We start from the raw sequence: 13,268 nt of genomic DNA, 5'->3' as shown, positions 1-13,268 counted from the left end.
TCTCTCTATCGCCCTCACTCTATCTATCGCCCTCACTCTATCTATCGCCCTCACTGTCTATCTATCGCCCTCACTGTCTATCTATCGCCCTCACTGTCTATCTATCGCCCTCACTCTGTCTATCTATCTATCGCCGTCACTCTGTCTATCTATCACCCTCTATCTATCTATCGCTCCACCACAGCATCACTCAGGGGCACAACAGCATCACTCAGCGCCACCACAGCATCACTCAGCGCCACCACAGCATCACTCAGCGCCACCACAGCATCACTCAGCACTACCACAGCATCACTGGTTCAAATATGTTCTCTCAATGTTTGAAGCTTTATTGCAAATGTCACAAAAAAATGTTAATATTTCACTTCTGTTCTTGGATTTTAGTCACTGAACATAATCTTCACAACAGTTATTTACAAAAGTTTAAGCTCTAGCGCCAGGAACCCATGGTGTCCGCGCGCTCTACAAATTTCATTTAATAATAATAATAATAATAATAATAATAATAATTGCCATTAAAAATTACAATCACTTTTATTTAAGTATTAATTATTTTAAAAAATTAAAAGCCAATGTTAATTGTAATATCAATACATCTAAGTAAAGGCAATACAAAACATGTGACATTACAAATACTAAAAGTGTCACATATGCTAAAGTTAAAAGTATTGGCATTGTAAATCACAAAACATAAATATAAAATGTCATTTACAAAACCAATAGCTCCAACTTTCCTACTGCGAGACCTATTGGCAACGCCAGTGCTTGTTTTTTTTACCTCTTTTCTTTCAAACGTGCGATAACCATTTCCACAGCGCAATTCTACCTGCGCAGTTGTAGTCTTGTTTTTGTTGCAAAGGTGCAATTAATGCGGCCTACTGAGATGTCTTTGTGAGTCTCCCGCTGTCCTATCTGTCCTATCAGCTTGGGTCAGACCCACAGGTCTGTCAGTCTCAGCCATGCTCCTCTTGAAATCGCCTCTCTCGCTGCTTAGACAACCCCTTTCACAGCCATGCACATCAAAGCTCAATTTGTCCACCACACATCAAGAACTGCTTACAGGCCTTCCCCTGAACCCCTACACATCACCAGACTCGTCTTCGAGCTGACAAAATGGTTCATTAAAAGGCTCGCTGGGCAACAGTAACTAACATGAGATATTAAGAGTGACAAATAGTAAGGCTTCAAGTAGTCATTGTTCCACTTGCAGCCTTTATCACTGACCCGTAAATCAGCACCTCCCCTCATCAACGCATTCGCCTTCACCACCATCAGAGCCATCCATTCTTACAGCATGCATCCAAAAGGCACTTTCAAACATACTCTACCAACCTTCCTCGATCATGTAATTCTTTGTGTGGGCCCATCTTGCAGCCCCTCAGCCATGCACCCACTGCCGACCCAGCCATCAACTCCATCATAAATGCATCATTCTTGCAGCCCCTCAGCCATGTCTGCAGCCATATCACAAACTCTGCAATGGCCAGGCCTCCCACTTATAGCAATTGTCAATCTCAAGTTCCCTCAGTTGTGTCCAACCCTTACAACCTTCCTCAATTATGCATTCTTTACAGTATGGGCCCCTCTTGCAGCCCCTCAGCCATGCACCCACTGCCGCCCCCAGCCATCACCCCATCATAGACACATCCTTCTTGCAGCACCTCAGCCATATCACAAACTCTGTACCAGTCAGGCCTCCCACTTACAGCACCAGTCAGTCGAAAAGTCCCTCAGTTGTGTGCAACCCTTTAAAATCTTTCTCAATCATGCATTACTTGCAGTCCCTCAGTCATCTCACGACTTCTGTCATGGACCTTTATAAGCTGGAACCACCTTTATCTAACATGCATGTCAGTCTTACAGCCATTCTGTTATCAACGCACTCGCAAAATATGTAGCCCTTTCTCGGGTCCCCGCTCGCACACCACCATTTGTCTGTGCCTCAAATCACACTTCAAAGGCTGCCGCTCCTCCGCGTGCACATCGCACACCAGCACACTCCTACTTCACCTCCCACGGCCGCTCTTCCCATTCACGCGCTCTGCAGGTCACCATTTGCCAGCATGCGGACTCTAGCGCCTTCATCCTGATCCCTCCCCCCCTCTCCTACTTCCCCTCCCACCTCCCAAATTAACCAAACTCTTTTCCTGCTAGTCACGAGTGCGTTCGGAAATCCCCTTTAGAGAAACAATAATAATAGATGATACACTATGGGGGAGTCTTGTTTTGGACAGCTTAATGCTCGTGCAGCATTTGTTCTACATGATTCTAATCTGCGCATGGTGAGATCGAACGGCCGCGTGCTCTAGTTACGTCATAACAAAATGCGTGTGTATTCATCAATTCAGTTATTTAAATGGAAATATTGTACTACTGAGCAGTGCCAGTATTCTCCCATTGAAAGTATTGCCGGCCTCCTGAGATGTGCAGAAATGTTTGTGTGTAAGCACTCCTGGGAAGCTGCGTAAGCTGCTTTCCAGGCATGCGCCTAGACTTATTTGAAAATGCCTATGTTGCTCTAAAATAAAATACAATCAAATGTATAAGTTTTGCAAATCTAGATTGAAAGAGGCAGTACTCATTCTTCCGTGTAATCTCTTGGTAACGTTGGTACTTTATCCCCAAGAGGAAACATTCAATCATGTACAAATTTCAAGCCATAACTGCATGTCATGTCGTACAATAAAAAATAGCGACGAGTCACAAGCTTAAAAAAGCCCAATTTCGGCTTGCAATAAGGCTTTAACACTTACAGTGCCAAGGGCAGTGGTAATGTGTGAATAGTGTTACTGCTGCTGTGGCCGGTGTCATTTCTCCTGTTTCTCGTTGGAATATGTGCAGTTATGGAGCAAATAAAATCCGTGATGTGCTGTACAATCCTAGAGAACTTAAAATGAGTTTGAGCAATCTTTAAAGCGTGTTTACCAGGGAACTGGCCCACAACTCCGAACAAATAAAATGTAAAACTAGTTGTAAAACGACGGGTTCTAGTTTCAGTTCTGTCAGTTAGTTCACAGTAATTATGCCATTTCTCAACATCCTGTTCTGCCAGTCGCTAGATGGCATGGCTGGATGTAACTGCGGCGGACAGCCTCAGCCTTGTTAGCAAACACCTGGAGTTTAACGAATCCTGCATTGAGTGCCATGTCTGTTGGTTTAATGCACGTTGTGATAGCGTCTACAGGTGTGGACCCCGAGGGCTATTAAATGCTTCCTAAGGAGGCGTCTTCGTTCGGTCTGGAGTTTTGGACATATGTATATATTTGTACTGGAACAATTTTCAAAGTGTGGGGGGTGTCAAAAAATCTACATCACAGAAATGACCTAAGCAAGAGTAGCCAACCCCACCCTCGAAATCCACCCTCCAACTTCCCCCTCCAAATCCACCCTCCAAATCCAGCTTACACCCTCCAACTCCACCCTCCAACTCCACCCTCATACTCCACCCTCATACTCCACCCTCCAAATCCACCCTCAACCTCCACCCTCCAAATCCACCCTCATACTCCAACTCAACCCTCCAACTCGACCCTCCAAATGCACCCTCCAACTCCTCCACCCTCCAACAACTCCACCCTCCAACTCCACCCTCCAACTCTACCCTCCACCTCCATCTTCCACCTCCATCTTCCACCTCCACCCTCCAATCCACCTCCACCCTCCAAATCCACCCTCCACCCTCCCACTCCACCCTACAACTCCATTGTCACCCTCCACCTCATCCTCCACCTCCACCCTCCAAATCCACCCTCAAAATCCAATTCCACCCCCCCAACTCCACTCTCCACCACCACCCTCCAACTCCACCCTCTAACTTCACCCTCACCCCTCCAAATCCACCCTCCAAATCCACCCTCCAAATTCACCCTCCGAATCCACCCTCATACTCCACCCTCCAAATTCACCTCCACCCTCCAAATCCACCCTCCAACTCCAAATCCACCCTCCAACTCCACCCTCCAAATCCACCCTCCAAATCCACCCTCCACCCTCCAACACAACCCTCCAAATCCACCCTCCAACTCCACCCTCCAACTCCAAATCCACCCTTCAACTCCTACTCCACCCTCCAACTCCTACTCCTACTCCACACTCCTACTCCACCTTCCAAATCCACCCTCCAACTCCAAATCCCCCCTCCAACAAATCCACCCTCTGACTCCACCCTCATACTCGAACTCAACCCTCCAACTCCTCCACCCTCCTCCACCCTTCAACTCCTCCACCCTCCAACTCCACCCTCCAACTCCACCCTCCACCTCCACCCTCCAAATCCAACTCAACCCTCCAACAACTCCACCCTCCACCTCCACCCTCCCACTCCACCCTACAACTCCACTGTCACCCTCCACCTCCATCCTCCACCTCCATCTTCCACCTCCACCCTCCAATCCACCTCCACCCTCCAAATCCTCCCTCCACCTCCACCTCCACCCTCCCACTCCACCCTACAACTCCACTGTCACCCTCCAACTCCATCCTCCACCTCCACCCTCCAACTCCACCCTCCAAATCCACCTTCAACACTCCAACTCCACCCTCAAACTCCACCCTTCAAATCCACCCTCCAACTTCACCCTCCAAATCCACCTTCCACACTCCAACTCCACCGTCAAACTCCACCCTCCAAATCCACCCTCCAACTCCACCCTCCAAATCCACCCTCCAACTCCACCCTCATACTCCACCCTCCAAATCCACCCTCAACCTCCACCCTCCAAATCCACCCTCATACTCCAACTCAACCCTCCAACACAACCCTCCAAATCCACCCTCCAACTCCACCCTCCAACTCCAAATCCACCCTCCAACTCCAAATCCACCCTCCAACTCCTACTCCACCCTCCTACTCCTACTCCACACTCCTACTCCACCCTCCAAATCCACCCTCCAGCAAATCCACCCTCTGACTCTACCCTCTGACTCCACCCTCTGACTCCACCCTCTGACTCCACCCTCTGACTCCACCCTCTGACTCCACCCTCTGACTCCACCCTCTGACTCCACCCTCTGACTCCACCCTCTGACTCCACCCTCTGACTCCACCCTCTGACTCCACCCTCTGACTCCACCCTCCAACTCCAACCTTTAACTCCAACTACAACTACACCCTCCAACTCCTCCACCCTCCAACTCCTCCACCCTTCAACTCCTCCACCCTTCAACTCCTCCACCCTTCAACTCCTCCACCCTTCAACTCCTCCACCCTCCAACTCCCCCCTCCAACTCCACCCTCCAACTCCACCCTCCAACTCCACCCTCCAAATCCAACTCAACCCTCCAACAACTCCACCCTCCACCTCCACCTCCACCCTCCTACTCCACCCTACAACTCCACTGTCACCCTCCACCCTCCATCTTCCACCTCCACCCTCCAATCCACCTCAACCCTCCAAATCCTCCCTCCACCTCCACCCTGCCACTCCACCCTACAACTCCACTGTCATCCTCCATCTCCACCCTCCAACTCCACCCTCCAACTCCACCCTCCAACTCCACCTTCCACCCCCCAACTCCACACTCCACCCTCACCCCTCCAAATTCACCCTCCGAATCCATTCTCATACTCCACCCTCCAAATTCACCTCCACCCTCCAACTCCAAATCCACCCTCAAACTCCACCCTCCAAATCCACCCTCCAACACAACCCTCCAAATCCACCCTCCAACTTCACCCTCCAACTCCACTCTCCAACTCCAAATCCACCCTTCTACTCTTACTCCACCCTCCTACTCCACCCCCCAAATCCACCCTCCAAATCTCCCCTCCAACTCCAAATCCCCCCTCCACAAATCCACCCTCTGACTCCACCCTCTGACTCCACCCTCTGACTCCACCCTCCAACTCCACCCTCCAACTCCAACCTTTAACTCCAACTACAACTCCACCCTCATACTGCAACTCAACCCTCCAACTCCACCCTCCAACTCCTCCCCCTCCAAATCCACCCTCCACCCTCCAAATCCACCCTCCACCCTCCAAATCCACCCTTCAACTCCACCCTCCAACTCGACCCTCCACATCCACCCTACAACTCCAAATCCACCATCCAACTCCAACTCCACCCTCCAACTCCACCCTCCATCTCCTCTCCTACTCCACCCTCCGACTCCTACTCCACCCTCCAACTCCTACTACACCCTCCACCTACTACTCCACCTTCCAACTCCACCTTCCAACTCCACCCTCTGACTCCACCCTCTGACTCCACCCTCTGACTCCAACCTTTAACTCCAACTACAACTCCACCCTCATACTCCAACTCAACCCTCCAACTCCTCCACCCTTCAACTCCTCCACCCTCCAACTCCACCCTCCAACTCCACCCTCCACCTCCACCCTCCAAATCCAACTCAACCCTCCAACAACTCCACCCTCCACCTCCACCCTCCCACTCCACCCTACTCCACTGTCACCCTCCACCTCCATCCTCCACCTCCATCTTCCACCTCCACCCTCCAATCCACCTCCACCCTCCAAATCCTCCCTCCACCTCCACCCTCCCACTCCACCCTACAACTCCACTGTCACCCTCCAACTCAATCCACCACCTCCACCCTCCAACTCCACCCTCAAACTCCACCCTTCAAATCCACCCTCCAACTTCACCCTCTAAATCCACCCTCCAAATCCACCTTCCACACTCCAACTCCACCGTCAAACTCCACCCTCCAAATCCACCCTCCAACTCCACCCTCAAACTCCACCCTCCAAATCCACCCTCCAACTCCACCCTCATGCTCCACCCTCCAAATCCACCCTCAACCTCCACCCTCCAAATCCACCCTCATACTCCAACTCTACCCTCCAACACAACCCTCCAAATCCACCCTCCATCTCCACCCTCCAACTCCAAATCCACCCTCCAACTCCAAATCCACCCTCCAACTCCTACTCCACCCTCCAACTCCTACTCCACCCTCCAACTCCTACTCCACCCTCCTACTCCTACTCCACACTCCTACTCCACCCTCCAAATCCACCCTCCAACAAATCCACCCTCTGACTCCACCCTCTGACTCCACCCTCTGACTCCACCCTCTGACTCCACCCTCTGACTCCACCCTCTGACTCCACCCTCCAACTCCACCCTCCGACTCCACCCTCCGACTCCACCCTCTGACTCCACCCTCTGACTCCACCCTCTGACTCCACCCTCTGACTCCACCCTCTGACTCCACCCTCTGACTCCACCCTCTGACTCCACCCTCTGACTCCACCCTCTGACTCCACCCTCTGACTCCACCCTCTGACTCCACCCTCTGACTCCACCCTCTGACTCCACCCTCCGACTCCAACCTTTAACTCCAACTACAACTCCACCCTCCAACTACAACTCCACCCTCCAACTCCTCCACCCTCCAACTCCTCCACCCTTCAACTCCTCCACCCTTCAACTCCTCCACCCTTCAACTCCTCCACCCTCCAACTCCCCCCTCCAACTCCACCCTCCAACTCCACCCTCCAACTCCACCCTCCACCCTCCAAATCCAACTCAACCCTCCAACAACTCCACCCTCCACCTCCACCCTCCCACTCCACCCTACAACTCCACTGTCACCCTCCACCTCCATCCTCCATCTTCCACCTCCACCCTCCAATCCACCTCCACCCTCCAAATCCTCCCTCCACCTCCACCCTCCCACTCCACCCTACAACTCCACTGTCATCCTCCACCTCCACCCTCCAACTCCACCCTCCAACTCCACCCTCCAACTCCACCCTCCAACTCCACCTTCCACCCCCAACTCCACACTCCACCCTCACCCCTCCAAATTCACCCTCCGAATCCACTCTCATACTCCACCCTCCAAATTCACCTCCACCCTCCAACTCCGAATCCACCCTTCTACTCTTACTCCACCCTCCTACTCCACCCCCCAAATCCACCCTCCAAATCTCCCCTCCAACTCCAAATCCCCCCTCCACAAATCCACCCTTCAAATCCACCCTCTGACTCCACCCTCTGACTCCACCCTCTGACTCCACCCTCCAACTCCACCCTCCAACTCCACCCTCCAACTCCAACCTTTAACTCCAACTACAACTCCACCCTCATACTGCAACTCAACCCTCCAACTCAACCCTCCAACTCCACCCTCCAACTCCTCCCCCTCCAAATCCACCCTCCAACTCCACCCTCCAAATCCACCCTCCACCCTCCAAATCCACCCTTCAACTCCACCCTCCAACTCGACCCTCCACATCCACCCTACAACTCCAAATCCACCATCCAACTCCACCCTCCATCTCCTCTCTGACTCCTACTCCACCCTCCAACTCCAACTCCACCCTCTAACTTCACCCTCACCCCTCCAAATCCACCCTCCAAATTCACCCTCCGAATCCACCCTCATACTCCACCCTCCAAATTCACCTCCACCCTCCAACTCCAAATCCACCCTCTAACTCCAAATCCACCCTCCAACTCCACCGTCCAAATCCACCCTCCAAATCCACCCTCCACCCTCCAACACAACCCTCCAAATCCACCCTCCAACTCCACCCTCCAACTCCAAATCCACCCTCCAACTCCTACTCCTACTCCACACTCCTACTCCACCCTCCAAATCCACCCTCCAACTTCAAATCCACCCTCCAACTCCAAATCCCCCCTCTGACTCCACCCTCTGACTCCACCCTCTGACTCCACCCTCTGACTCCACCCTCTGACTCCAACCTTTAACTCCAACTACAACTCCACCCTCATACTCCAACTCAACCCTCCAACTCCTCCACCCTCCTCCACCCTTCAACTCCTCCACCCTCCAACTCCACCCTCCAACTCCACCCTCCAACTCCACCCTCCACCTCCACCCTCCAAATCCAACTCAACCCTCCAACAACTCCACCCTCCACCTCCACCCTCCCACTCCACCCTACAACTCCACTGTCACCCTCCACCTCCATCCTCCACCTCCATCTTCCACCTCCACCCTCCAATCCACCTCCACCCTCCAAATCCTCCCTCCACCTCCATCCTCCCACTCCACCCTACAACTCCACTGTCACCCTCCAACTCCATCCTCCACCTCCACCCTCCAACTCCACCCTCCAAATCCACCTTCAACACTCCAACTCCACCCTCAAACTCCACCCTTCAAATCCACCCTCCAACTTCACCCTCCAAATCCACCTTCCACACTCCAACTCCACCGTCAAACTCCACCCTCCAAATCCACCCTCCAACTCCACCCTCCAAATCCACCCTCCAACTCCACCCTCATACTCCACCCTCCAAATCCACCCTCAACCTCCACCCTCCAAATCCACCCTCATACTCCAACTCAACCCTCCAACACAACCCTCCAAATCCACCCTCCAACTCCACCCTCCAACTCCAAATCCACCCTCCAACTCCAAATCCACCCTCCAACTCCTACTCCACCCTCCAACTCCTACTCCACCCTCCTACTCCTACTCCACACTCCTACTCCACCCTCCAAATCCACCCTCCAACAAATCCACCCTCTGACTCCACCCTCTGACTCCACCCTCTGACTCCACCCTCTGACTCCACCCTCTGACTCCACCCTCTGACTCCACCCTCTGACTCCACCCTCTGACTCCACCCTCTGACTCCACCCTCTGACTCCACCCTCTGACTCCACCCTCTGACTCCACCCTCTGACTCCACCCTCTGACTCCACCCTCCGACTCCAACCTTTAACTCCAACTACAACTCCACCCTCATACTGCAACTCAACCCTCCAACTCCACCCTCCAACTCCTCCCCCTCCAAATCCACCCTCCAACTCCACCCTCCACCCTCCAAATCCACCCTCCACCCTCCAAATCCACCCTTCAAATCCACCCTCCAACTCGACCCTCCACATCCACCCTACAACTCCAAATCCACCATCCAACTCCAACTCCACCCTCCAACTCCACCCTCCATCTCCTCTCCTACTCCACCCTCCGACTCCTACTCCACCCTCCAACTCCTACTACACCCTCCACCTACTACTCCACCTTCCAACTCCACCTTCCAACTCCACCCTCTGACTCCACCCTCTCACTCCAACCTTTAACTCCAACTACAACTCCACCCTCATACTCCAACTCAACCCTCCAACTCCTCCACCCTCCACCACCCTTCAACTCCTCCACCCTCCAACTCCACCCTCCAACTCCACCCTCCAACTCCATCCTCCACCTCCACCCTCCAAATCCAACTCAACCCTCCAACAACTCCACCCTCCACCTCCACCCTCCCACTCCACCCTACTCCACTGTCACCCTCCACCTCCATCCTCCACCTCCATCTTCCACCTCCACCCTCCAATCCACCTCCACCCTCCAAATCCTCCCTCCACCTCCACCCTCCCACTCCACCCTACAACTCCACTGTCACCCTCCAACTCAATCCACCACCTCCACCCTCCAAATCCACCTTCCACACTCCAACTCCACCCTCAAACTCCACCCTTCAAATCCACCCTCCAACTTCACCCTCCAAATCCACCCTACAAATCCACCTTCCACACTCCAACTCCACCCTCCAAATCCACCCTCCAAATCCACCTTCCAACTCCACCCTCAAACTCCACCCTCCAAATCCACCCTCAACCTCCACCCTCCAAATCCACCCTCATACTCCAACTCAACCCTCCAACACAACCCTCCAAATCCACCCTCCATCTCCACCCTCCAACTCCAAATCCACCCTCCAACTCCTACTCCACCCTCCAACTCCTACTCCACCCTCCAACTCCTACTCCACCCTCCTACTCCTACTCCACACTCCTACTCCACCCTCCAAATCCACCCTCCAAAAAATCCACCCTCTGACTCCACCCTCTGACTCCACCCTCTGACTCCACCCTCTGACTCCACCCTCTGACTCCACCCTCTGACTCCAACTACAACTCCACCCTCCAACTACAACTCCACCCTCCAACTACAACTCCACCCTCCAACTCCTCAACCCTTCAACTCCTCCACCCTTCAACTCCTCCACCCTCCAACTCCACCCTCCAACTCCACCCTCCAACTCCACCCTCCAAATCCAACTCAACCCTCCAACAACTCCACCCTCCACCCTCCCACTCCACCCTACAACTCCACTGTCACCCTCCACCTCCATCCTCCATCTTCCACCTCCACCCTCCAATCCACCTCCACCCTCCAAATCCTCCCTCCACCTCCACCCTCCCACTCCACCCTACAACTCCACTGTCATCCTCCACCTCCACCCTCCAACTCCAACCTCCAACTCCACCCTCCAACTCCACCCTCCAACTCCACCCTCCAACTCCACCTTCCACCCCCAACTCCACACTCCACCCTCACCCCTCCAAATTCACCCTCCGAATCCACTCTCATACTCCACCCTCCAAATTCACCTCCACCCTCCAACTCCGAATCCACCCTCAAACTCCAACTCCACCCTCCAAATCCACCCTCCAACACAACCCTCCAAATCCACCCTCCAACTTCACCCTCCAACTCCACCCTCCAACTCCAAATCCACCCTTCTACTCTTACTCCACCCTCCTACTCCACCCCCCAAATCCACCCTCCAAATCTCCCCTCCAACTCCAAATCCCCCCTCCACAAATCCACCCTTCAAATCCACCCTCTGACTCCACCCTCTGACTCCACCCTCCAACTCCAACCTTTAACTCCAACTCCAACTCCACCCTCATACTGCAACTCAACCCTCCAACTCCACCCTCCAACTCCTCCCCCTCCAAATCCACACTTCAAATCCACCCTCCAACTCGACCCTCCACATCCACCCTACAACTCCAACTCCACCCTCCATCTCCTCTCCTACTCCACCCTCCATCTCCTCTCCTACTCCACCCTCCGACTCCTACTCCACCCTCCAACTCCTACTCCACCCTCCACCTACTACTCCACCTTCCAACTCCACCTTCCAACTCCACCCTCTAACTCCACCCTCTAACTCCACCCTCCAACCTCCACCTCCACCCTCCAACTCCGGCCTCCAACTCCACCCTCCAAATACAACTCCACCCTCCAACTCTGGCCTCCACCTCTGGCCTCCACCCTCCAACTCCACCCTCCAACTCCACCCTCCAACTCCACCCTCCAACTCCACCCTCCAACTCCACCCTCCACCTCCACACTCCACCTCCACCCTCCACCTCCACCCTCCACCTCCACCCTCCAACTCGCCCTCCACCCTCCAACTCCACCCTCCACCCTCCAACTCCACCCTCCAAATCCACCCTCCAAATCCACCTTCCAACTCCACCCTCCAACTCCACCATCCAACATCCAACTCCACCATCCAACTCCACCCTCCAAATCCACCCTCATACTCCACCCTCCGAATTCACCTCCACCCTCCAAATCCAAATCCAATCTCCAACTCCATATCCACCCTCCAACTCCAAATCCACCCTCCAACTCCACCCTCCAAATCCACCCTCCACCCTCCAAATCCACCCTTCAACTCCACCCTCCAACTCCACCCTCCAAATCCACCCTACAACTCCAAATCCACCATCCAACTCCAAATCCACCCTCCAACTCCAACTCCATCTCCACTCTCCTACTCCACCCTCCTTCTCCACCCTCCTTCTCCACCCTCCTTCTCCACCCTCTAACTCCACCCTCTAACTCCACCCTCCAACCTCCAACCTCCACCTCCACCCTCCAACTCCTACTCCAAACTCCAACTCCTACTCCACCCTCCAAATCCACCCTTATACTCCACCCTCACCCCTCCAAATCCACCCTCCACCTCCACCCTCCAAATCCACTCTTCACCCTTCAACTCCACCCTCCTACTCCACCTTCCTACTCCACCCTCCTCCTCCACCCTCCAACTCCACCCTCTAACTCCACCCTCCACCTCCACCCTCCGCCTTCCAACTCCACCCTCCTACTCCTCCACCCTCCAACTCCACCCTCCAACTCCACCCTCCAACTCCAAATCCACCCTCCTACTCCACCCTCCTTCTCCGCCCTTCAACTCCACCCTCCAACTCCACCCTCCAACTCCAACTCTACCCTCCAAATCCAAATCCCTGCTCCACCCTCCAACTCCTGCTCCACCCTCCAACTCCTGCTCCACCCTCCAACTCCTCCACCTCCTACACCCTCCAACTCCTCCACCCTCCAACTCCTCCACCCTCCAACTCCACCCTGTAACTCCACCCTCCACCTTCCACCCTCCAACTCCACTTCCACCCTCCACCCCCACCTCCACCTCCACCTTCCACCTTCACCCTCCACCCTGCAACTCCACCTCCACCCTCCACCCTCCACCCTCCACCTCCACCCTCCACCCTCC

The sequence above is a fragment of the Lissotriton vulgaris genome, chromosome 8 (genome assembly GCF_964263255.1).
Source record: "Lissotriton vulgaris chromosome 8, aLisVul1.2, whole genome shotgun sequence".
NCBI lineage: Eukaryota > Metazoa > Chordata > Amphibia > Caudata > Salamandridae > Lissotriton > Lissotriton vulgaris.
This window is presented reverse-complemented; position numbering follows the sequence as displayed.